Source organism: Acomys minous (assembly GCF_964271855.1).
Source record: "Acomys minous genome assembly, chromosome: 15".
Taxonomy (NCBI): domain Eukaryota; kingdom Metazoa; phylum Chordata; class Mammalia; order Rodentia; family Muridae; genus Acomys; species Acomys minous.
This window is the reverse complement of record NC_140497.1, coordinates 29,320,510-29,345,249: the sequence shown is the minus strand read 5'-3', so window position 1 is coordinate 29,345,249 and position 24,740 is coordinate 29,320,510. Positions and strand designations below refer to the sequence as shown.

Genomic DNA, 24,740 nt, shown 5'->3' with positions numbered 1-24,740 from the left:
AGTTAACACACCGTCATCACACTCTCCAAAATTCCAGAGAGGAAGCCAATGGGCAAAAACACCCATCCATCACAGACAAATCCAGTAATTAGCACCTAGACCATTAATCATCCCCAAACCAGACACTAAGATGCCAGCGTAAAAACATAATCAACAACAGCCAGAGTAATATGTCTTCACTAGAGCCCAGCTATCCCACCCCAGCGGGCCCTGTGTATTACAACATAGCTGATGCACAAATAAAAGACCTTAAAAGAGCCTTACGAATATGATAGAGATTGTTAAAGAAGAAATGAATGAATCCTTTAAAGTAATCCAAGAAAACACAGATAAACAGTGCGAGGAAGTAAATAAAACTGATCAAGATCTGAAATTGGAACTAGAATAAACCAAACCAACACAACAACAACTACAACAACAACAACAATAAAAAACAACAACAACAACAACAAAAACCAAACTGAGGGAATTCCAGAAAGGAAAAATTCAGGTGTTGTATAATGGGGCAGCAGGGCACCATGGTGGGTCTTCAAGGTGTACCCCCGGAGTGAGGATGGTGATTAGGGGGGGGGGTGAGTGGAGGAAGATGGTGAAGGGAAAGACTGCTGGAATTGGGGAGCTTTTGGCGGGGGGAGGTGGGGGGGAGGTGATGTGAGAACCTGTGCATTGAAAACTTCCTGGAATCTATGCAGGTGATCCTAACAGTGACTGTGAGTAATGGAGGATTCGGGGTCTCACTGGCCATCTCTTGTAGCCAGATGAGGCTTCCGCTGGTAGGATACATTCAATAGTATTGTTGGCCAAGAGGGTCCTAAGGAAAATCCCAAGCAGCACAAGGTGTTTCTGAAACAAAAGGCTGCTCTCTACAAACAGACAGCTGGACTCCATTGCTAATAACTAGTACACACACACACACACACACACACACACACACACACACACACACACACACCCCTCATTGAACATGAAGAAGTCGAGCTGGTGCCTGAATATTCCAGGAGAATGAACCCACATCCAACAATACTTAGGTAGCCAAAAACTCAGAGACTAGATAGCCCAGAGACCAAGAAAAAAACAAACAAACAAACAAACAAACAAACACTACTGGTCTAAAAATATAAATAAAATGATTCCTAATGATATTTGGCTATACTCATAGATCAGTGCCTTATCCAGTCATCATCAGAGAGGCTTCCTCTGACAGCAGATAGGAACATATGCAGAGCCACAGAGCCAGACACTGTGCTAAGAGAGTCTAAATTGGAGGTTTCCTCAATTCTCTCATCTCAGAACTCAAAGAATCCTGCTGAAGGAAATGCAAAGAAAGTAAGAATTAGAGAGAATGGAGGACACCAGGAGAAAAGCAGGCACTCTAAATCAACTAAGCAAGGCATGGATGAGTTTACAGAGACTGAAGCAGAAAGCACAAAGCCTACACAGGCCTGCACCAGGTCCTCTATGTATAGAGTTTACAGAGACTGAAGCAGAAAGCACAAAGCCTACACAGGCCTACACCAGGTCCTCTATGTATAAATTGTAGCTATTAGCTTAGTATTTTTATGGGACACTTGATTATTAGAATAAGTGAATTGCTGATTCTTGTGCCTGCTCTTGGGACTTTTTTTCTCCTATTGGGTTGTTGTGTCCAACTTTGATATGATAATTTTTGCTTCAGTTTATTAAATTTTATTTTGTCTTGTTTGTTATCTTTTAGAAACCTTTTCCTTTCAAATGAGAGATAGTAAGGGAGTGGATCCAGAGAAAGAGGGAAGGTCGGGAGGAACTAGGAGCAGTAGGGGAATGGGAAACTATAATCAGGATATACTGTATGAGAACAGAATCTACTTCCCTTTTTAATTTAAACTTATTTATTTTCAATTTATTCACTTTATTGTAATCTATTTTCATTAAAAGAAAAAAATAGAAAAGAAGACTACCTTAATAATACCAGTGCACAATAATAACGTGCAAACTTGAATTAAAAAAAAACCTTATAAGGCTCATAAAAGAAGGGCTACAGGTAATATTTATTTCCTTATTCATCTATTATTTATTTACTTTACATCCCAATTGTAGCCCCTTCGTTCTTTCCTACAAGTCCCAGCCTCCTTCTCTCTTCTACCTAGCTCCCATTCCCTACTTCTCAGAAACGGGGACCCCCCCCCTGCAACCCACTGTAGCACATCAAGTCACGTCAAGAATAAATGCCTTCTCTTTCACTGCGGTCTGGCGAGGTAGCCCTGCCAGGGACATGGATCAAAAAACTGGCAACAGAGACCATGTCAGAGACAGTCCCTGCTGCCTTTAGTAGGGGACACTCATGAGGACACAGATTTCAAGTAGTCAGCCCTAAAGTAATATAAAAACTTAGCAGGTGACGTACACACACACACACACACACACACACACACACACACACACACACACATGCAAGAAAGGGGAGGAGAGACACAATAATTACATAAAAAGAAGATCATTATTTTGAAAGGGGGTTAAGACATGACAAGTGTTGAAGGGTAGGAAGAAGTGTAGAAGAGGTGTAGAAATCCTGAGCGTATAACCAATACCCATGCATGTCTTGAGAGCAACGGTCTGAGCAAGGAAGGAACAAGGGAACTGGCCCAAATAGGTTTATAGGCATAGTAAGATGTAGATGCGCATTTCACTTGCAACTGGGTGCTGGCATATTTTAATTCTACAATATCCGTCAAAAGCCTGTGTATTAAAAAGCTTCTCAAGAGCCTGTGCCACCACTGGAAGATTGTGAAACCCTTAACAACTGACGCCCACCAGAATGAAGAAGTTAGTTTATTAGAGGTATGCTGGGACGAAATATTTCACTCCTGTCTCTGTTTGTTTCCCGACTACTCTGAGGACAAGCATGCTTGGTTTCCTTTTGCTGACATTTTGCATGTTGCTCCCAAAATAATTTTTCTTGTTGGATAATCAATTTTCTAGTCTTGCTGGTATTTATGCACTTGAAAAACTTTCTAAAATTTTTCTGAAAACACTACACACAAGTGTATCCTGAAAAGGAGAGTGATTTTCATTAGAGCTTTTTAGGCATCTCTTCACCTGGATCAAAATCGGGGCTTTGCATGGGTCCTTCTTTTAATTCCACTCCAGGGCTAGGCATGGTGAATTATATTATTTGACATTACGATGAGACTTATGAGACCATTCACAGCCTGCTGCAAGAAATTATCCAAATGGATTATAAATCATCTTTTTATTGTCCCCATAGTCGCTACTGAATTGTTTAGATAGGAACGAAGTATCTGAGTCTTTTATTAGGTTGGACAAAAGTGGAAAAACAATAAAATGCCCAGAAAGTGTGTCACACAGGAACAATAAAATGGTGATAAAATGACTTGGGTTTTGTTATTCATTTTTGATGTTTGGCATTGGTGCTTAGGAAGCATGCAAGAGGGTCTTATATAGTAGACAATAAATTATTCAAAGCTGTTGAGTTGCAGAAGTTAAGCACTGAAGTCTTGAGATCTCGCATCTCTCTGTCTCTGCTCTGTCTCTCTATTTCTCTGTCTTTGTCTTTTTCTATTTCCCTGTCTCTCTGTCTCTCTGTCTCTGTGTCTCTGTCTCTGTCTCTGTCTCTGTCTGTCTCTCTCTGTCTCTCTGTCTCTGTCTCTCTCTCCTTCTATCCTCTGTAACAAAGGCTTCTGTTAGAATGGAATAACATGAAATATGAGAAGGAAAAGCAAAGCTTAAATCAGCTTACAATTACCAGAGCAGTGAAACACAATGCGATAATGGCACTAACATCTAGAGCATTTAAAAATCCCAGAAACACGGTCCAAATGAAGATCTCCAGGAGACAGCTTTGCATTTGCTCTTGGCAATTCTAGTTGTTGCCCTAATGTTCCATTTACATATCTGTTGTAGCTACAGTAACATCACTTTTCTTCTGAGTGATGAATATTTTATTACTGTTGTTGAGAAGACTCTAAAATATTAAATTTGTTGATATAGGGCCGAAGACAAAAGTTATATGGAACTAAACTCTGAACATAATGATAAATAAGAGAGGAAATGTAAATATGACACTCACTATATGGCACACAAATAAAGCTTTGATTTTACTTGAATAGAATATTCTAGTCCCATTTTAACCCACCAGCACCATTGTGTTTTCTCTTGGGAGGAGAACTTTACATCTTTCACTTAGCTTTATTCTAGTATAATGATTAATGCTAAATGATAATCATTTGGGAGAATTCATCTGAGATGGGAATTATATTTCATAAAGAGTATTCCAGTTTGGACATTTGTACTACTTGTTTTATAAAATGCAAGCTCAACAAGCCAGACATGGCAGGAAACCTCTGTAATTCCAGCAATCAAGATACTGAAGGAGGAATATACAGTCTTCCAGACCATTCTAGTCTATTTAGGAATATCTTTTCCCCATCCCTAATTCAGTATCATCTAATTTCCCACAAGTAAAAATTCAATCTCTTATAGAAATGCCATTTCAAGTCAAACATGGTAGTTCACTTTTCTAATCTCATCCCTCAGGAGGCAGAGGCTAGTGGAGTTCTGTGAGTTCCAGACCACGGATACAGAGTGAGAAAATCTCTCTCTCTCTCTCTCTCTCTCTCTCTCTCTCTCTCTCTCTCTCTCTCACACACACACACACACACACACACACACACACACACACACACACACACACACACGCAATTGTGGTCATTTTCTAACTTAAAATTCAGTCATGAATATGGCTGTTTTTCCTAATTTTTTTTCTTCTAAATTTTTAATGATTATTTAGAATGCCCTGTATTCTCTGAAGACCTCTGTGCCTTTGAATCTCAAGGCAAAATATCTCTGTTGCTTGCAGCTGACACACACATTATAAGAGCAGCAGAATATGCCGGAAGTTGCGGTGGGGGGCATCTATGCAGGTGGTGATGCCAACAGTGTGGGAATCTGATGCTGAATCTGTCACAAGGCTAAACGCCCTGTGCCTCAGAAGTCTGTGAGCATGCAGGGTGTTAAGCACAGGGTGAAGACTCACTGGTTTTCATCAAGCAACTCCACGCTGTCAATATTACTATGGTTACTTTTCAAGATATGTGGATCCCTTTCTTTGGGTCTTTTGAGCACAAAGTTTGACAAATCTCCCTCATCTGGCCTAGATTCAACCCAGGGCCCTGAAGGTAGATCAGCTGGCATCATTCTTTTTGGACCATGGTTAAAGATGACTCGCAGAGTTGCATTGGCCCTGGCCTTGGCCTCCCTCCAGTCCTGCAGTGTTTGACTTGTGTAGTACCTATTAGCCACAGGGATAGGGGCCAGGGGCACCAAAGGATTGACTTGGACTCTAAACTTTTCCTAAACTGCGATAGTGTCAGAGAGCTGAAGATTTTCATTCCTTAAAGACCCCCTTTAATGTAAACCATCCATATGATTCTAAGTATCTTCCCAAAATACCCTCATCTAAGAAATAGGGGAGGTGGGAAGTGGATGATCTTCTGATGGCTGATATACCCTGCGTAGGGTAATCAGAGAGGAGCTGCAGTAAAGAAAGGTGTGACCATGGTTTGTTTGTTTGTTTGTTTGTTTGTTTGAGGTAACTGGTTGCACCACAGAGTCTTATTTTTCTTACCTAGTCCCTCATCCCTTTATTTTCAGAGATACACTGCTCAGTTTAATGAATAGCTCATCAGACATACAACTTTCTCAAAAGATTCTATTTAAAAAGCAATAAGGGGAAGAAAAGAAAAGAGGGAAGAACCCCAGAGGATGGAAATGGGGGAGGTGAGGAGAAAAAGAAAAGCCTAGAAGAGATTATAATGTTTTGCATACAAATATTGGTAAACTGTCTGAATAGTGAGGTCCCTGAAGTTGGACCTTTCCAGGTCTGCAGGAGCCACTGCTCCCAGCTCCCTAATGGCACTGGATTTTATTTCTCTTTTTATAGTCACAGAGAAAGCAGAGGCTGACTGGTTACTAAATGAATGTTAATAATGTGAAATATGTTTTCTATGTTAATCATCATTACTGGAGAAATTCTATTATCCACAGGGACACATCCACAGAAAATGTATAAATTCAGAGAAATAACAGAGTCAATTAAAATTTCACATGCTGATATCTCTGCTTCATAGCCCTTGTAAGTTAGCGGTGTGTGTTGGTCTCTTTTTCTATCGATATCTTATTATTATGAACATAAATTGTCATTGTTCAAATTGCCATCTCATAGTTCCAAAAATATTCTTTTATTTACGTAGGCCATAGAGATATACAAGGCGCATATGTCTTTAAAATGCTATTAGTTCATAAACACAGAATTGTCCAGCCAGCCCGTTAACATAGACTACTTGAAACCCAGGACTCCATTTATCCTAGCAAGCACTACTGTATGCTGAGCTCTGAACATACGGCAGAAAGGAAGTGAGTGCTTGCTCTATACTTTCTCACCATTACCATTTCCCCACAATGGTCCATGCTTCTAACACACCATTTAAAAGACAGAAATCAAGAGATGCTGTTCCCCTGTTTAAACTCAGGCTCTTGGATTAGGATCCCATCCTGGTTTATGGTCCTCTGGAAGCTCTGCAGCATACATGCTTGTTGCCTCCTACTTTAAGTACCAATTTTCCTTGCCCTGGTTACATTTCCTTGCTCCTCCTCACCTTGTGTTAGGTAAAGTTGATGTCCCTGGATATTCTTCCCAAGCTGCCAGGTCTCAATTCTAAGACATTGGTTTGGGTATACCTTTAAAATTTGTTCTCCTGGGGGTGCCTGTAATCCCAGAACTCAGGGAAGCAGATCATTATGAGTCCAAGGTAGCCTGGTCTACAAAATGACTTCAGGATAGTCAAGCTACACAGAGGAATCCTGTCTTGAAAAACAGAATAAAACATTTTTAAAAACCAGCCAAGCAAAATATTGTTCTCCCTGTAAATCTTTGCTCTCACTTTCACTTGGTACTGTGTCTTATGTTCTGCACAAACCATCATTAATGTGAGATTTTCTCCCTTATTTTTAAATGCCTATATATGGGTGATATCTCTGTTTTATTTCTCATTCCAGATAAGGAAGTGTGTGACAGAGGAGTGTGAAGACTGACATTGTGTTTACTTGCTATTAAATAATTTTTAAGGCAAAGTTAAAACATTGACATGAGATTAAGGCTAATTTTCATTAAAAATATGATATGACTATACTCCTAATATTTCAAAAAAAAAAAAAAAACCATACTGCATACTTGTGATTTCAACTCAAATTTTCTATTTTCTTTATTTGAACTTGAATACCTTTAAAGCCTTTTTAGTTATTTTATTTTATTTTTTTGATGTTTTGGTTCTCTTGGCTTGCGATTTAAATGATCTGTTATTATTTGAAGATACGCACATATACATGTGTAAAATGATTTTAAAAATATACTCTGAAACTCAATATATGTTTAAAATCTCATTACCTAAAAATTCAATGCAGCACACTGACAATCCTCTCTATACGTTAAGTGTTTCTGTTATGGTTTATTAAGGAGATATATCCTGAGAGGTGGCAATGGGACTACTGAGATTTGTGTATGTTCTATGATTGTAAAAGTGAAAATAGCTGTTCTGATCTCCTCAGGAGGATGCTCCATTTTGGATCATTGCTCTTGGTTATGTCCTCTTTTTTTCTTTATGTTTCTAATCATCACCTTAAGGAATGCTGTATTTTTTCCCTCAAAACATTCTTTTTTCATTTGTAAGGAACTAGCTGTGGATAACCCAAGTCTTGCTATTCAATCAAGCATATTAATTCATTTCTGAAGAGTGGCCTTTATATTTTGGCCAATTAAAATATATATAAATATATATAAAATATATATAAAATATATATAAAATCTCTTCTAACGAACTCTACTATCATGATAAATCACCTCCAAAAAGTGTCTTATTTTTACGCTGCTCAATATTAAGACTCTAAAGAGTAAAGGGAGACTTGCACTAGCCTATGATGAGGAATTTCTTAGCCAGAGATAAAGGGTGAGCAACTTAAATGAAGAATCCACCCAAGATTGTTGGGAATAGGAAAGGAATTCTTTTTCAACAGAAAACTGAAGTATTTTTGTGAAGAGAGGAAATGTAAAAAGTAAATAAAAATAAATGCTTTTCAAAGACTTATGTTCTGTTTGTCCACTTAACTTATTCTAAACATGCTCCTCCTCCTCATCATCATCACCATCATCACTATCACCATTATCATCACCACCATTATGAAAGAGGGTCACAGCCTAACCTCACACTCCCCAAGTGTCCAAAGATGACTTTGAACTCTCAGTACTTGTGTCTCAACCTTCAAGTGCTGGGATTACAATCTTGTATTCCATATAATGCTGAGGATCAAACCCAGGGCCTGTGCATGCTAAGACAACTCTATCACCTGAGACACATCCTGTTAAAGTTATATTTTTAAAATGGTTTGCTTCTTAGCTTCTCTCTTACCCTGGCTAGCATTAAACTAATTGAGAATCTATTATGTTTGCTTAATAAGATTCACAGCACAAGAACTGAGCAGCTACTAACTCTGTTCTTAACACTTTAAGCCAATCTGGTTTCTTCCCAGCATACATCATAGATACTTGTATTTTGTGTCTTTCCCTGCTCCAGCTCAATCCCCTGATGTCTCCTGGACCTCTGGCCATGGCTAAATGCCACACTTCCCCTATAACTCCTCGTATCCTGGCTGGCAGAACATCCAGCCCTATTCTCACCCCTGTTCAGCGATTGGCTGTAAGCTGCTTTATTGACATATCAGAAAATTAGGGAGAAATGTTCACACAACATTGAGGCAGGAGACTCTCAGAACAAGTATTGCAACTAGGTATGTGGGCTATAGAAATCAGCATTTTAATTACAAAATAACATTATGCCTATAACATCCCTACCATTTTTCCCCACTTTTAACTCACAGTGCCACTGTTATCCTGGATTTTAAATTCTAAAATATCTTTTTTTTTTTTTTTGAGATAGGGTTTCTCTGTGTAGCCTTGACTGTCCTGGACTCGCTTTGTAGACCAGGCTGGCCTTGAACTCACAGCAATCTGCCTACCTCTGCCTCCCAAATGCTGGGATTAAAGGTGTGCACCACCACACCCGGCTTAAAATATCATATTTTTAAAAATCAAAATTTTTGGAATTTTCACCTATGGAAATAATTTATACCTGAGAAGTGGTGGAAAATGTAAATCCCCAAATCTGATGCATATCTTAATATTGCCTACATTAATTTCCTGGTTGGCCACAACAAATAACCAGACACTGGGCATAGCTGACATTTCTACCTTTTGTTTCTTCCCATGAAATATGCAACACGTGATCCATTAAGACATTCAAAAGACCAATCATGTTCAATTTAATTAGGTTTAGCGAGGTGTTCTGATGTGGAATATTCTTGCATTAATGGGTTGCAGGTGAGTTTGTGCTGAACCCACAAAAGTTAAAGAAATTCTATGCTTACTTAAAAGTCAATAGACCAAAGACATATTAGATTATGTTGCCTTCATTAGTTGAAAAAGATAGGATGTTTAACATGCCATAGTCTCCATTAAAAGTAGCTCTCTTATAGAAAGGACAAAATAGTAGTTTCCTCATACTCAAATGAAACCCATAATAGAGAATATAAAATCAATATAATTATGCCCAGGAAGAACCATTTACATTATACTATTACTATCCACAATTAGGCCAGTCAGTGAGAAAAATATAAAGTCAGGGGAACAGATTCATTAATTCTATTTTTATTTGTTCTTCCTTCTTGTACTTTCTTTTCCCCCAAGTCTCAGTGTTCACTCCCACGTTGATGAGGGATGAATTGAAGGGTTCTTTGGACGTGCATAGCTTTTCAAGGCACATCAAGATCTGATGTTACAACGTGGAAAAGAGATTCAGCCACGATATTGAATGTCCATGAGTATGAGGCATATCACTGAGGCAATTTCCCTCCAGATACACAAGAGTCCCTGCCACAGCTGAACGTACACCTGCAGGTTCTATTCTCTATCATGCCCACTCCTCAGATCATCCCAAATGATTTTCTTCTTATCTCAACTTCTGGGTCATTTCTAAATTTCAGGAAATCACTGTCTTCGCCTACACTTACCTGTAACCTTACGCTCTTCCTCTTTAAGCCAGTGGTCTCGAGTCTTTGGCTCTGTACTACACGCAGGTTGTTCTCACCACCATCAGTGCAATGTGCTTGTGTACATGTCTGGACCTGCACAGGTACTAAGGCAGATTCTTCATCTTTAGTTACTTGCCGTTATCCTTCCTCTTTCTGTGCCCCCTTGCCCCACACAGTAGTGACATATTATTTTCTTAGACTCCGTCTCTTCTTGGCATTGGAATGATAACACTAACAGGACAATTTGTTTTCTCTATCACTTTTAAGTGCCCCTCAAGGAATTTCTGAAACTGTGAGCCTGAAGCAACTGACATTAGCTCGACTATCGTAGAGGTTCTGACCAGCTGAGACTTGAATTTAATATCTCAAATGCATTTCTCCATGACATTGGCAGCTCTAGCTCTGCTTGATACTGTGAGAAGGGAACTTTAATCTTTCATTGCATTTCCTGAACAGGATGTGAGTGCAAAGGAAGCCTATGAAAGTTCCCACAGCAGTTCGTAAGTAAGAGATTTGCAAGATATTTCTGGAGCCAAGCTTCCTGTTCTCCAAGCTGAGCCTTTGTCTGTGAAAACCACCTAGGAACTACTGGGATTTACCACAGGGCCAAGGAAGACTGGCTCTCATAGAGCCTGATGTACAAGATTCTTGTCATGAGTCCAATAAAAAAAGTTCTGGGAGCCATCTTTCCAGTCTAGAAATAGGATAAAATTAACTCACATTTCCTGTGATAGCAAAATATATTGAATTTACTAATGCTTGCTTTTTCCCTATTTTTATCACCCTGATAGGTATTTATAAACAATTATTATACTCATGAAGTGTGTTAATACCAACTTGAACAGGAGGCATGTCATGAGACTACAGCCACAATTCACTAAACACCTCTGCACACATCTGCCTATTCCAATACTATAGGGCAAGAAAGATATTTCCCTATATTTTCAAACTGTTTAATATTTTTTCTTAGATTACTTCCTTACTCTATTTTATCATATTATTTTACTTTAAAGAGTTCTTTTATGCTATATTTAATCCTCTAATGTTTAACCTAATTTTATTTGCACATTTCCATTATTTTATAAGATCTTGATTTTAATAAATCTCAAGATTCTTAAACCTTTTGCTTTATATTTTTTGGTTACCTTTTTAAAAAGAAAATTGTAATATTTTGACTTATTTGTAAATTTGCTACAACCTAGAATTATCTGTGAAGAGAGTATGGATTGAGAAATTACTTTAAAATGCTTTGCTCTATGGTCATGTCTCTGGGTAACTGTCTTAACTGTTAGCTTATGCACAAAAATGCAGCCCTTTGTGAGCAACACCATTCCCTAGTCAGAGGCTCCTGATCAGTATAGGAGAGAATAAACCTAGATGAAAACAGGTAGGTGCCATATGGGTGCATTCATGACAGTTTGCTCACAACTGTGGATGTGATGTGATTAGCACAGCTCCTCCCTTGACTTCTTCTCAATGATGGATTATGACTTGAGCCTGTAAGTCAAATATACCATTTCATCCCTTGTGGGGTTTTTTTTTTGTTTATTTTGTTTTATTTTTAGTCAGACTCTTTCATTTCAGCAACAGAAATAAACTAGAATGACATGACTACATTGTTCTTAACCTTTCTCCATCCCTTATTTTCATTTATACTTTTGTCTTTGCCAACTCTTAATTTCTTACTTTATTTTTCATTTTAAACATTTCCTTTTCTAGATTTTTTTGCAGTCATTTTATTTTATATTTTTATAGTTATATTCATTTTATAATTCAAATCATGGCTATTTTTAGACCTGGGCACCTTGCATTTGTGTAGTCTTCAGCTCAGTGCTCCAATCCCACTATCTTAGTGAAAGGGTATACTTTCTCTAAAACGGTGCTGATCTCTTCAGTAGTTAGAGTTATCTCTTTATCCAGTTGCCTTGTCTGCCATGGTCATGACTGAAAAGACTCATGTACCTTTTCTGACTCACTTTGAATGTCTTTCATCTATGACTCTTCTTGGAATTCTCACTTTATATTTGGCTAAAAGCAGAGAGAAACAACAAAGCTTGAGGCTAAGAGGTGGGTCCGTAGTCCAGAGCAGTGCTGCTCTTGAAGAAGCCAGAACCGCACCTCCTAGAGTACAACCATTTGAAACTTAATTTCCACGTAATCCAACACTGTCTCCAGGCTTTTGCAGGCACCAGGCATGCACATGATGCACATACATACATACATACATACATACATACATACATACATACATACAGGAAAATTCTCATAAATCTTTAATGATAAGAAATGCAGTGTAGTTGCAGCAACTACATTGCTGGGGGTAAGGGCCAGTGGCAGAGCTTATTCACTTCTTGGTAGACAGAATTAGAAGCAGAAGATTTGTTTACTTTAGTTTTTCTTTGTAAACAGCAAAAATAAACAGAGAGAAAATTTAAATTTGTATCTCATTTGTATTGTGATTGAATTCTTGCAGTGTGTGTTGTATCAGGAATCATATCTTAAGATAAAAATTCTAGTTTTTAATGCAGGTGGTTGGCAATGGCACAATTTCCTTCCATATAATAAAAGTAACCTTCTACCTTTAATGGATCAAATCAGGAGTTCACTTTAACTACTCTGAACAGTTAAGTGTTCTACAATTTTACAAAGCAAACCACTTGTTAAATTATGTTCAGATAATTAAACCAAGAGAATAAAAGGAAAATTGTTTAGCTTTCAGGTTAAGAAGAGTGTAACTTGTTCATCAGCCACACTAAGACAAAAATAACATTAAAAAATTAAATGTGAGAGTTGAAAATAAATTTAAATTCTTGAACATTATAAGGTATAAATTTACATTTATGACTGAGAATAAACACATGGCATTATAAGTGGTTCTCTGTTTGTGACACCAGCTAAAAATACACTGGAGCCGTAATAAGTGAGATTGCTTTACAGCACAATTAAAAGATGAATATGAGAGAGCACAAAGGCAGACCCAAAGGCAGACATTCGATTAGTGACCCAACTCGTATATTATATAAGTTCATATATTTATGCTTCAGATACATAAAAACAAATAGATGTATCAAATGTTAATACGTTAAGTAGTCATCACGTAGGAAAGTCTTATACCCCACAGAATGACTAAAACTAAAATAAAAAGAAAATTCCAGAATTGTAGTAGCAAAGAATATCTGAAATATCAGTTTCCCACTCTAGTGTGAATTACTACAGAAATCTTTGAATGATCTTACCTGTTAAGTCTGAACAAATTATACCCCCTATTTATCCACAAATTCTTTACCCATAATGTTTGCTCTACTTACCTAAAACCTGCTCATTGGTAGGTAATTTATATAGTAGGACTACACCAAACAGAATTCCGGCAATATTCATCAGCTATATATTTTAAATTAGCATCAAACACAAGCCTTTTAATATCCACTAGTAGTAAAAACGATAAACAAATTTACAACATTCATAGAATTCTAACAACTGAAGTGAGTGAGCTACAATAGAAGGCTTTCATTCTAAGACCTGGCATTGTACTAAAAGAATGAAAGTCCAACAAAAATGGTATGATTCTATTCATAAAATATGATAAATATATTTTTTATAAGAAATGGCCTTAGAAGTCAGAGTTCTGAAATAATTTTCAGCCTAACAATTACTAAATTCCTTCCATAAACCTGAGATTTTGATAAGGAATAAGCAAGTTCAAACATTCCTATCATTGAATGCTTCTTATAATTAAGGAAATTCAAGTGATTCATAAACAGCATTTCTGTAGAGATTTTAATTATATCATAAGAATATCATCAGCAAACTTCAGGATAAGGCCAAGTAAAATATCTATAGCTGAGATGAATGATACAAATCACTGAGCTTAAATTCTACCACATTTTAGCATCTATTCCTTATTAATTTTGTTTTTTCTTTATGACCTGAGTAGACATTTACAGCATCTGTCCTAATAATGAGGCAGAATTGGTAGACACTATTTTAAAAATAGCTTTAAAAGCAAGTGTGACCCAGCTGATTTCTTTCTGTTTTACGTGGACCAGTAAAAATACCGAACCTAAGGTATTGTAGTACTAAAGGCTTTAAATTTTATATCAGCTCTCTAAATACTTCTATGAAAATTTTGTCTCATTTTCTGCTGGAAATACTATGTATAAATACATCAATTTCAGCATTTATGCAGACTCCATATTTGTATTGATTGTGGCACAATGTATATTGTGTACACTGATTATGGCATTTGGAAGAAGAGCATAGATGGAAATTGAGGTCCTTGCAATTTGAATGTGTTATTGAAAACAACATTCCCCAGAAACAAACAATTAGAAGTTTTCTCTGGTTATAGCCAAGAAGAAAGTGCTACTGAGAAAGAGCACTGGAGCATGCTTATATAAAAAAATTTTTTTTACTACATGTAATCATGAAAGAAATGTTTCAAGAAAATTATTTATCTAAAAGTATTATAAACATATCAATTAAAGTAGGAATGTTATAAAAGAGAAACACAATTTGTTGAACACTTATTGTTTCCAAAAAAGTGAATTATTTCATTTGCAAAAAGGACAAGGAAATAAAATAATGATACTAAGTTGTCGCTGATGTCTTTACATAAAAACAAGTGTCTAGGGGATGTAGAGGTGGCCTGAAATTAAAAATTGCTTGCTGGTCTTGAAGAGTATCAGAGTATAGTTCCCAGTCACCCATATCATGCAGCTTATAACTGCCTATAATTCTAATTCTAGGGCATCCAATGTCTTCTTCTGGCCTCCAGAAGTCTGTATGTGTATATGTACATGTGAGGACATATACATGCACATATACACGTACAGACTTCCACACAATACATATAGATATAAATAATACTGTTTATTTTTATTTTATATGTATGGTTTCTTGCATATATGTGTGTAAGTATGTATGTATGTATGTATGTTTATATTTATATATATGTACCATGTGCTTGGCTAAATTAATTAATTTTTAAAAATTCAGTTTAGCCAGTTACCTACATCATGTAGCTTATAACTGCCTATAATTGTAGCTCTAGGGCATCCGCAGTCCTCTTCTGGTTCATGCCGAGCTAATTTTCTTAATCAGCCTAGGACCCTCTGCTTAGGGTTGTGTCACACACAGTTTCCTGGGCCCTCATAGATCAATTAATAGTCATGATACTCCCCCACAGCCATTCCCAATGGCCAGTGCTGTCTAGGCAATTCCTTAGGTAAAGCTTCTCCCATCAGTGACTCAGATCCTTGTGGTTCCACTCTTGTCTTTTCTGACAAACATTTCTATAATTTGTTTTGGATAACTTGTCTTGGTGGCTGCTACTTTAAAAAATATTTTATGACTCTCTCTCTCTCTCTCTCTCTCTCTCTCTCTCTCTCTCTCTCTCTCTATCTGTGTGTGTGTGTGTGTGTGTGTGTGTGTGTGTGTGTGTGTGTGTATTACCATGAATATATGCCATGCTTGTTAGGGTAATCTCAGAGGCCTGAAAAGATAAAGTTGAAATTCCTGAATCGAGAGTCATAGGCAATTTCAGGGTCTTCAATATGTGCGTGCTGGAAATCACGCTGGGTTTCTCTCAAGAGCAGGAAATGCTCTTCATTGCTGCTCCATCTCTCCAGCCCCTCATTGTGTTCTTTTTAAGAACCTGAACTAACACAGGAAGGAAATATTATAAATATATAATAACATGTGTACATATATTTATATACAAATAAATCTAACGGGGGGACTTAGATCTGTAAGGTTTGCTATCAGACATAGGTTGAACTTGATAATAAGCAGCAGTGACAGAGGTTCACGAGCACAGTGGATAAGAGAACGAGGCCTCTCTACCACATGGATGGAAGGCTAGGAAGGTCTCTTCCTTCCTGCCTGTCTTCTTCTGTAATTTGTGAGGATGGCCAGATGCAGGTGATGGAGAAGACGAAAGATGTACATCAGACAGTAGCTAAGTCAACCTTCATCCGGGAACTTTTTTTCACTGCCTTTTGGAAATCATGACTATAAGTAATGGATCTGATTTCAGACTTGACCCCATTGTTGGTTAGAAGCAAGCACAGGATTTCTTACCAAAATGAAAAGCAAAAAAGGAGAATTGTGGTTTTTTTTTTTTAATCAAAAGTAGCATTGATAATCTACATATGATTTTCAAATCATATGGAAAAAATCAGCATCAAGGGGCAAACAAAATCAATAATAAAGAGCCAATCTATTCCAATGGGAAAATAAGTTATACTGCCTAATAAATTTAAAATAAATATGTTCTAATTTTTTCATAAAAGGGAATAATAACCAAATAAAAATAATAAGGACTTTGTTGGAAATTAAATATAATTTGTAATTTCCCTATTCATTTCATAATTATTTAAGAAGATAAGTTATATATAAGAAATAGACTGTAATATGCAGTGAAGAATTTGTAGTCCTAAATAATTCCAGTAATGGGAAATTATATGTGAAGAATTAACTTTAGATCTATCTAGAGAGAAAAACATAATTCCTACCAGAACTTGATGTAATTATTGAAGGATAAACAAAAATTAACATGCATATGCTAGCCATAGTCTAGAAACCATTGAGGAAATAAAAGAACATGAAACACTACAAAAGACACATAAGATTGGTCTGTAATTGTACTTAATATTATCAGAATTGTCAAAATGAATTGTCTATTATTGATTGTATTCAAAGCTAGAACATACTAATTAAAATTTCCCATGTACACTGAGTTAAAATGTGATAAGAAGCTTAGTATTTTCAACTAAACAAAACTAAAATGTTACTACAACATGTAGAATGTGAGTTTTTATCAACACAAAAGGTAGAAGTAAGAAGTAAAATACAAGATGCAAATACTATATGAAATATAAATGCAATACAAGATGCAACACTATATGAAATATAAATCATATGGAGACATGGATAAAATAAATATAAATCACTAAATATATTTAAATAGTTTACCCTTTAGCAGTGTAGCTTGTTTTTAGATTTTACTAAACATTAGAAAAATATAATGCTAAATGGGTAAATAATGCGGTTATATTTTTCCTTTATAAGAGTACAAGAATGAAACTAAAATTTGAAGATTGTTTTAGAAGAATTAAGTCCTATCTTAATTTAAATATTAATGACAACAACTACAATAAGAAAAAATAAGGTAAATATTTCAGATTAAGGAAGGGGAATAAAGTAAACTGAGGGAAAACTGTTATGATTTCTTTTTGTTCTTTCACCCCTTTCTGTAACCAAATCATTTGCCTCTCATCACTTAAGGACCTCCAAACCTACAGAGATTGTCAATGTGCTGTGCTTTACAAGTTGAGGCCCTCTCGTAATATACAAATCAAAATCTGACAATCAGACCACGGAGATAGGATTAGCACCTTCAGTCTTTGGAAAGGTGATTTGGTTATGGACTTAGGTAGCCTGAAAGTATTCATTATCCCATGTATACCCTGAAAGCATTAAGGCACACATAGAAACTTCCATCTTGTATGTAAAGAGACAAACATTAAATTCTTGGTGCCTTGATCCAGTACTTCCTATGATTCAAATAATGTGCATTATATTTCTACAGTTTATAGATTACCATCTAAGATAGTACAAGCTTCTGTTATAACAGCTTGAGTGGACTAAGGACAGTGTTGCAAAAACATCCTTCTCTTTTTATTTACACTTATACCCACCTTTTATAAACAGTGATGAAGGCTGTGTAAATGGTTGACTGGGTGAAGCAGTTTGCTATAGATCCTCACAACCTGAGTTAGAACCCAGAGGACCATGCAGTAGCCCTCTGACCCATCCACATACACACTATGATGTGTGTGTATGTGTATACATATATACAATAAATAAATGTAAAATAAAGTAATTGAAGCAATAAAATGAAATTATAAACTGTTAATATGTGAACTTTGAGTCCATGGTGAACTCATACAAAATATAAATCTTATTTTTTTAAAGGAAGAAATATAGGTATAAACGATCCTCCGGTAAAAAAAAAAAACAAACAAACCTGGAAACCATTAATATCTCAGCAGAACACTCAGAGGATGGGCTGGGGGCAAAGTAAGGACAGAAGCCAGTAGATTAACATCCAGCTTTTGTCTTTTAGTCCATGTGTATACATCTGCAAAATGTTGAGCAAATGCTATAGCAGTGCCATGGGAAACTGTCAATATTGGTAGTGCTTACAGATGGATGGAACTTACAAATTGAAAACCAACTGGGCTGCATCCAAGAATTCTGATTGCAGTGGTCCTTGAGAGCGGCTCTATTCAGCATACGTTTCACTAAGTGCATCATTAAATCCGACTCACTTTCATTTAATCATAATTTGTCTGATATGAGGAGGACGTGCTGTTTCAGTTTCTCAAGTGTGCTCACATCATAACTTGTTCACTGATACCATCTTGCTGACAGTGTCCAATAAGTCATAGAACTGTGCTTAATTAGAACTTTCTACCAATCTCTGCAATGACTTAAAAGGAAAAATTTTTTACTCAAGTAGACTCGTTGTCATAAGGCCGTTGCTGCTGTGATTTTACCAACTGATCAGGCTCCCAGTAGGATTTTTGGAAAAGGATGTGCACAGTCTTATGAAACCCACATTTTCAAAATAGGCTATACGCTCCAGATAACGTAGTGAGGGACCATGGAACACAACAGGCCGTGGAAAACGACGATAAAGAAGCATAGTGTATACGCTAAACTGCAATTATCCCGTTAACTTTTAAATGTTCAGTACTAATTTTTTAAAAACAGATCCTACCTCTGGTTTATTTGTAAAAACATCGTAGGACACTGGTCATCTGTAAATAGTGTGTACTTAAATGTACCCCACTAGTCGTCCATCTGTCTTCACATTGGCAGAAGCCTTTTCCACGGGGCCTTCCCAGGGGCCTGGGCACCTTTGGGAGCCTGAGCTGGGGCTGAAGCCAGGACCTTAGCTGGAGCTGCGGCCTCTGCCTTGGTTTGCACCTTGGGCTTTGGTTGGCAGAGCCTACGACCCCTTAGCCATGCTTCGAATCCATTTCCCAAGCTTGGGATGAGCAATGAAAGCAAGCCGGCTGAGTTTGTCGTTGGGCTTTTTGGCATCTTGGCCTTAACGGCCTTAGGCTTCACAAGGGCCTTAATGGCCTCTGCAAGGGCACTCATTGCCTTTGCGTTGTTTGCCTGCGTCTTTTTCAGGCCTTTCTTGTGCTTCTTGGCAAAGCGCATGTTCCTCAGGAACTTGAGGTCAACCTCCTTAAGTGATCTGTATCTCTGTGACTGGGGTCTTTTGATGCCATTTCTGTGCCAAGGTGACACTAGTTGTGTGTAAGTGTGGTTCTTGGACTTGGCCATGACTACATGGTAACCCGTGACTGCCTCAGCGCCTATGATCACCTAATCTAAAAAAAAAAAAATTTTTTTTTTTTTACAGTCATGGCCAAAACAGAAAAGAAAAGTATTTTAAAATATAGTATAATATAAAATATTAAAAACATTAAAGATTTAAGTGATTTATTTTCTTATGAATATAACTTCAGGCGTGCCTTTTTTCAAATGTAGAGAGGCAGCATCAAGTTTCGTGTAACAATTCACAACACATAGTCAATTCTATGTTTTCCTTAAACATTTAATTCTTTAGCTGGCAAGTGATACAAGTCTCCAGTGTTTCTTTGACTTGAAATCATTTATAGCTTCAATTCCTCTAAAATTATTTTCATGGCAAATTTGGTAATGTTTATAAAATTTGTCTTTGTTCCATTCCTGTTGCTGTGTATAAACACTCCCAGACAGCGGCCGCTTCAATAATTATCCCTTGTGTAACTTTGTATTCAATTTCAAATTCACTTCTAGGACGACTGGTTTTTGTTTCTTCACTGAACTTTCGTTTTTCTCGGTATTCTCTCTTTTTATATTTATTTCTTTTAAAACTGAACAACAACAGCAGCAACAAAAAGGTAAAACACAACTATACCCATTTGTCTCTGCCCATGCAATTAGAGAATGTGCAATGAGCCATCAGTTAAACACTGAAGGATGCCCATCACTGAGTCAGGCATAATCACAGTTGAGTGAAGCAGGGGGACCACAAGATATGACCAATTTAGACTGTAAAATGTGTTGTCTCAAAACAAAAACAAAACCAACCCAACCAAATAAGACTCACATCTGAAGTTCATTGTAGCCAGCCATGACACTGGAGAAGTTGAACGTTTTCAAGGTAGTTATAATGAAACCATCTTCTGGTGACTTAACACAAGCTAGACCACATTACTGATGAAGTGATAATATTTAGTAATTTTGATCAGAAAAGTTCATATGGGCAATTAAACAATTGTCCTATATAAAACCACTAATAGATATTTTTGTCATGGAATATTTTTATTAGTGGTTTTATATAGGACAATTCAGGGGGAGGAAATCCCCTTCAAGAACAGTCATAGGGGAGGGGAATAAGGTGAAAATGGGAGGGAGGGAAGAATGGGAGGATATAAGGGATGGGATAACCATTGAGATGTAACAAGAATAAATTAATAAAAAAATTTTTAAAAATCCAGAAAAAAACCACTAATAGGTAAAAAGAATTTTCTCTATTAGCTCACCTGACTCACAGTACATATATTAAAATCAGAAAAGTGAAAATGTCAAAAAAATTGAGATATGTCAGCTTCTTCATAATGTGATCATGATGAATCATGACATAAAAACTATAAAAAACTAAAAGCATACATATAAAGTACATGAAAAAAATCTTTATCATTGAAAAATATATATAGGAAAATATACATTTATTTGAAGGATTTAATATAAAAAGAAATAGGGAAGTAGTTTGACTGCTCTATCAAAGGTTATCTGTGTTACTTCCTACTGAATATGCCACTCAATGGTGACAACAGAAGACACATTGTTTCAAGAGCACCTTGCCTTTTTTTGCAATTGAGAAGGCATCTCCATGAAATAATGAGAGAAAATTAACCTATTATCCAATCACTTGCTTCTTTCAAGTATTTATTCAGTTAAACACAGTAAGAATACTACTTTAAACTATAAAAAAAGCCTACAGAAGCCAGAAAGATGATTTAGTACATAAAGTTCTTGTCATGTAAGTTTGACAGCTGCAGTTTAAGCCCCATAGCTAGAGAATTGACTTTACAAAGTTGGTCTCTGACCTCGGGTACATGACATGACACGGCCCCCCTCAAATACACATCATGTCATCTCTCTCTCTCTCTCTCTCTCTCTCTCTCTCTCTCTCTCTCTCTCTCTCTCTCTCTCTCTCTCTCTCTCTCTCTCTCTCTCACACACAGACAGACAGACAGACAGACAGGGAGACAGGGAGATAGGGAGACAGAGACAAAGAGAAGGGGTAGGAATGGAGTGACAGGAAGATAAGAATAGCAAATATAAATAATTTTAAAAAGCGTACAAATAATACATGAAGATAGATTATACTTGGATCCATAAAATATTTTTAATAAAACTGGAAGTATTGAAATCATAATTTTTCCTGATAACAATATAAGTAAGTAAACCTCAAGATAAATTATTAAAATTTCTAAATGAGTCAATTAGAGTACGCATGCCTTCTCAAAAGAAGCACAGGATGAGCATTCAGAGAATAGTTTGCATTTGATGCGAAGGTGGAGAAACAGCAACCAAGATCTTGTAGGAATCATTTAAACATGATTTAATCCTAGGCTTTACGTAGACAAAAACAAACACTTTCTTAAAATTCTGGCCCTGAAAGTGGTGGTGTTAAAGGCAGGAAAATTATGAGAAAATAATGTAAAGTAAAAAGCTTTATCTGAGACATATTACAGGTGCTACCAGCCTAAAGACCTCAAAGAGAGCATTTCTTTCTATTGAAAATATATTTTTTCCTCTTGTACTATAACTTGGTTATAGTTTCCCCTCTCTCTTCTCTTTCCAGGTTTTTCCACTTCCCCTCCAATCTGGAGACCCCTTCTCTCTACCTCTTATTAGAAATCAAACAAGGTTCTAAGGAATAATAATAAAATATAATATAATAAAACAGAGATGTAAATGTTGATTTCATATCCTCCGAAGAGGGGATGATATGAGATGCATAGTCAAGCTTTACGATTACATGGTTTGGGCTGAGCTCAGACAGTTCCTATCTAAATATCCCTATGCCTAGGCCTGGAAACTTCTAGCATCAATACAAGCTAATCTTCTTTTTTGCATATTGAATTTATTTATTTATAATAAACTACATACAGTAAGATCAGTTATGAAACAACCAGGAAAGCCATATGTAAAAGTTACATTCAAAATATTTAGCTTATCTGTTTTTGGTAACCTTGAAGGAAATATTATCTATCCTATCTAAGTGTGTCAAAAGTTCTGTATCTACATCATTCTTTGTCATATCTTGTATTTGTCAACTTAAAATCATCTTTCTAGACTTTAAAACGTTTTCCTAAATCCTAAACAATTTAAGTCTAACTAAAAACAAAACAAAAAGCTGAGCATGGTGGCACATGCCTTTAATCCCAGCATTCAGGAGGCAGGGGCAGGTGGGTCTCTATGAGTTTAAGGCCAGCCTGGTCTACAGAGTGATTTCAAGACAGCCAGAGTGACTCAGAGAAACCCTGTCTCTAAAAACCAAAAAGAATCCCCCAAAGAAATCAAAACAAAAACAAAAACAAACAATAACAACAACAAAAAAGAACAAAACCCCAACCAAGCAAAACCCAAATGCTGAAATAACATCATAGCATTTACTCAGATTAAATTTGGTTGTGAACGATTAAACATTCAGTGAACACCAAAATAAAAATAAAAAACATTTTTAAAAAATCTGATCTTCTGCAAGCCTTTCCAAATGGTTTTAGCTTACAGCCTCCTCCAGCTAACCTAGGCCTAGAATGTATTCTGCCTCCGAGACTTAGTACTGAATGAACTCACCCTTTCTAGTTCTTTCTGAACTCTGGCTAACTGGTTCAACTCAGCTGTCCTGGCTCAAAAACTCCTCTCCAATCTGACTGATTGAAACTGGCTTCTGTCTACTTCTCATTGGATTTCTCTGCTTGGAAAAAAACTGCCTCTGAACCCCATGAACTGACTGTACTAAAATGAACTGCTCTGAACTGTACAGAAATGTACTCCCTCTCTCTCTCCCCCGCCCCTCTCTCTCTGCATTGCTCTTAAGTGGCTTCTAATTCCTATCTGTTCTTACAAGAGTCGAGCATATCCTACCTCTGACTTAATCTATCAGATATATCTCTAATTCATCACTTTGTCTGCACCTCAATTAGACTTCACTGTTTGATATTAAAGGTGTGTACTCTATTCCAGCCAGAGGGATTAAAGGTGCTAACTCAGGGCATGTCTGCATTCCAGCTGGTTCACACAGACATAGGTATTTGGATATGGTCCCTTGCCAGAGCAGCCATGTTGCTGAGTTACAATTCCTCTACATAGAAGAAAAACTGAAACATCAAAATAGGACAAAACAAACAAACAGAAGGAAAAGAACCCAAGAAAGGGTACAAAAAACAGATACTTCTACAGGGACCCAAACATTTGTATAGTTAGGAATCCCATAGAAACACTAAATTGAAAAACAAACAAAAAGAAACACTAAATTGAAAACCATAATATACATATAGACAAAAGACCTATAGAGTAAATGAAAGCAAAATATATAGGTAGCAATTACACTAAAATGTCACTGTTACTCTGATACAAGACCCTAGATAGGCTTAGATTACATCCTGACTATAGTCCCCTCACCCTTATATTTCTGTCCTGGTCCTCTCTCTCTCTTCTACCCTATTCCCCTCACCTAGACTTCTGATAGGCGGGGTCCTCCTCCCTCACCATCTGACCATCACCTATCAGGTCTTATCTGGAGAGCCTGCATCCCCTTCCTGTGTTCCCACAGGGCCTCTCTGCCAAACCTAGATAAAATAAACATTTTGTTTGTGAATGACACAATAGTCATTTTAGAAAACACACACACACACACACACACACACACACACACACACACACACAATATGAAAGGCTCTGTAACTTTTAAAGATCTTTAGTAGTTAGTGAAATGCTTTCTCATGCCAGGAAACTATTGTACGAACCATTTATGCCGTTGATTCTCAAAACATTTCAGGAATAAATGTACAAGTAGTACATAAACTCTTCAAGTTTGCATAAAAATTGAAAACAATCACAGTACGATGTCTATGTTACTCTGGTTTAAAAAGCTGGGTAGGCTTGAATTAGATGACAGGTTTGTCTCATCTCAAAGCTCTCAAAAGTAACAAAATGTATGACTGCTATTCTCTCAAATAAAATTTGTTTTCAGATTATTATTGCTATTTTAAATTATGATTATGTGGGATTATGTGCATGAGTATACAAATGCCTTTGGATACCACTGGATGTCCTAGTGGCTGGAATAACAGGCAATTGCACTGATCATAACCATGGAACCATCTCAAGCCCCAATCTTCCAAAATTTAATACCAAGAGGTTTTTTTATTACATTTTTTATTAATTTATTCATATTACATCTCAATTGTTAGCCCTTCCTCTGTTTCCTCCCATTCTTCCCTCCCTCCCACTTCCCCCCTTCTCCC

The 24,740-nt window shown here is 36.7% G+C and overlaps 1 long non-coding RNA gene and 1 pseudogene across 2 annotated transcripts in view; one reads left to right on the top strand and one right to left on the bottom strand.

Moving 5' to 3' along the window:
• Positions 1-24,740, top strand: part of LOC311584942 — a 753,214-nt gene that overhangs the window by 646,710 nt on the left and 81,764 nt on the right. The gene's annotated exons all lie outside the window — the stretch shown is intronic.
• Positions 19,009-19,494, bottom strand: LOC311585002 (large ribosomal subunit protein eL29-like; annotated as a pseudogene). Its single transcript has one exon. The product of its transcript is annotated as a large ribosomal subunit protein eL29-like (transcript).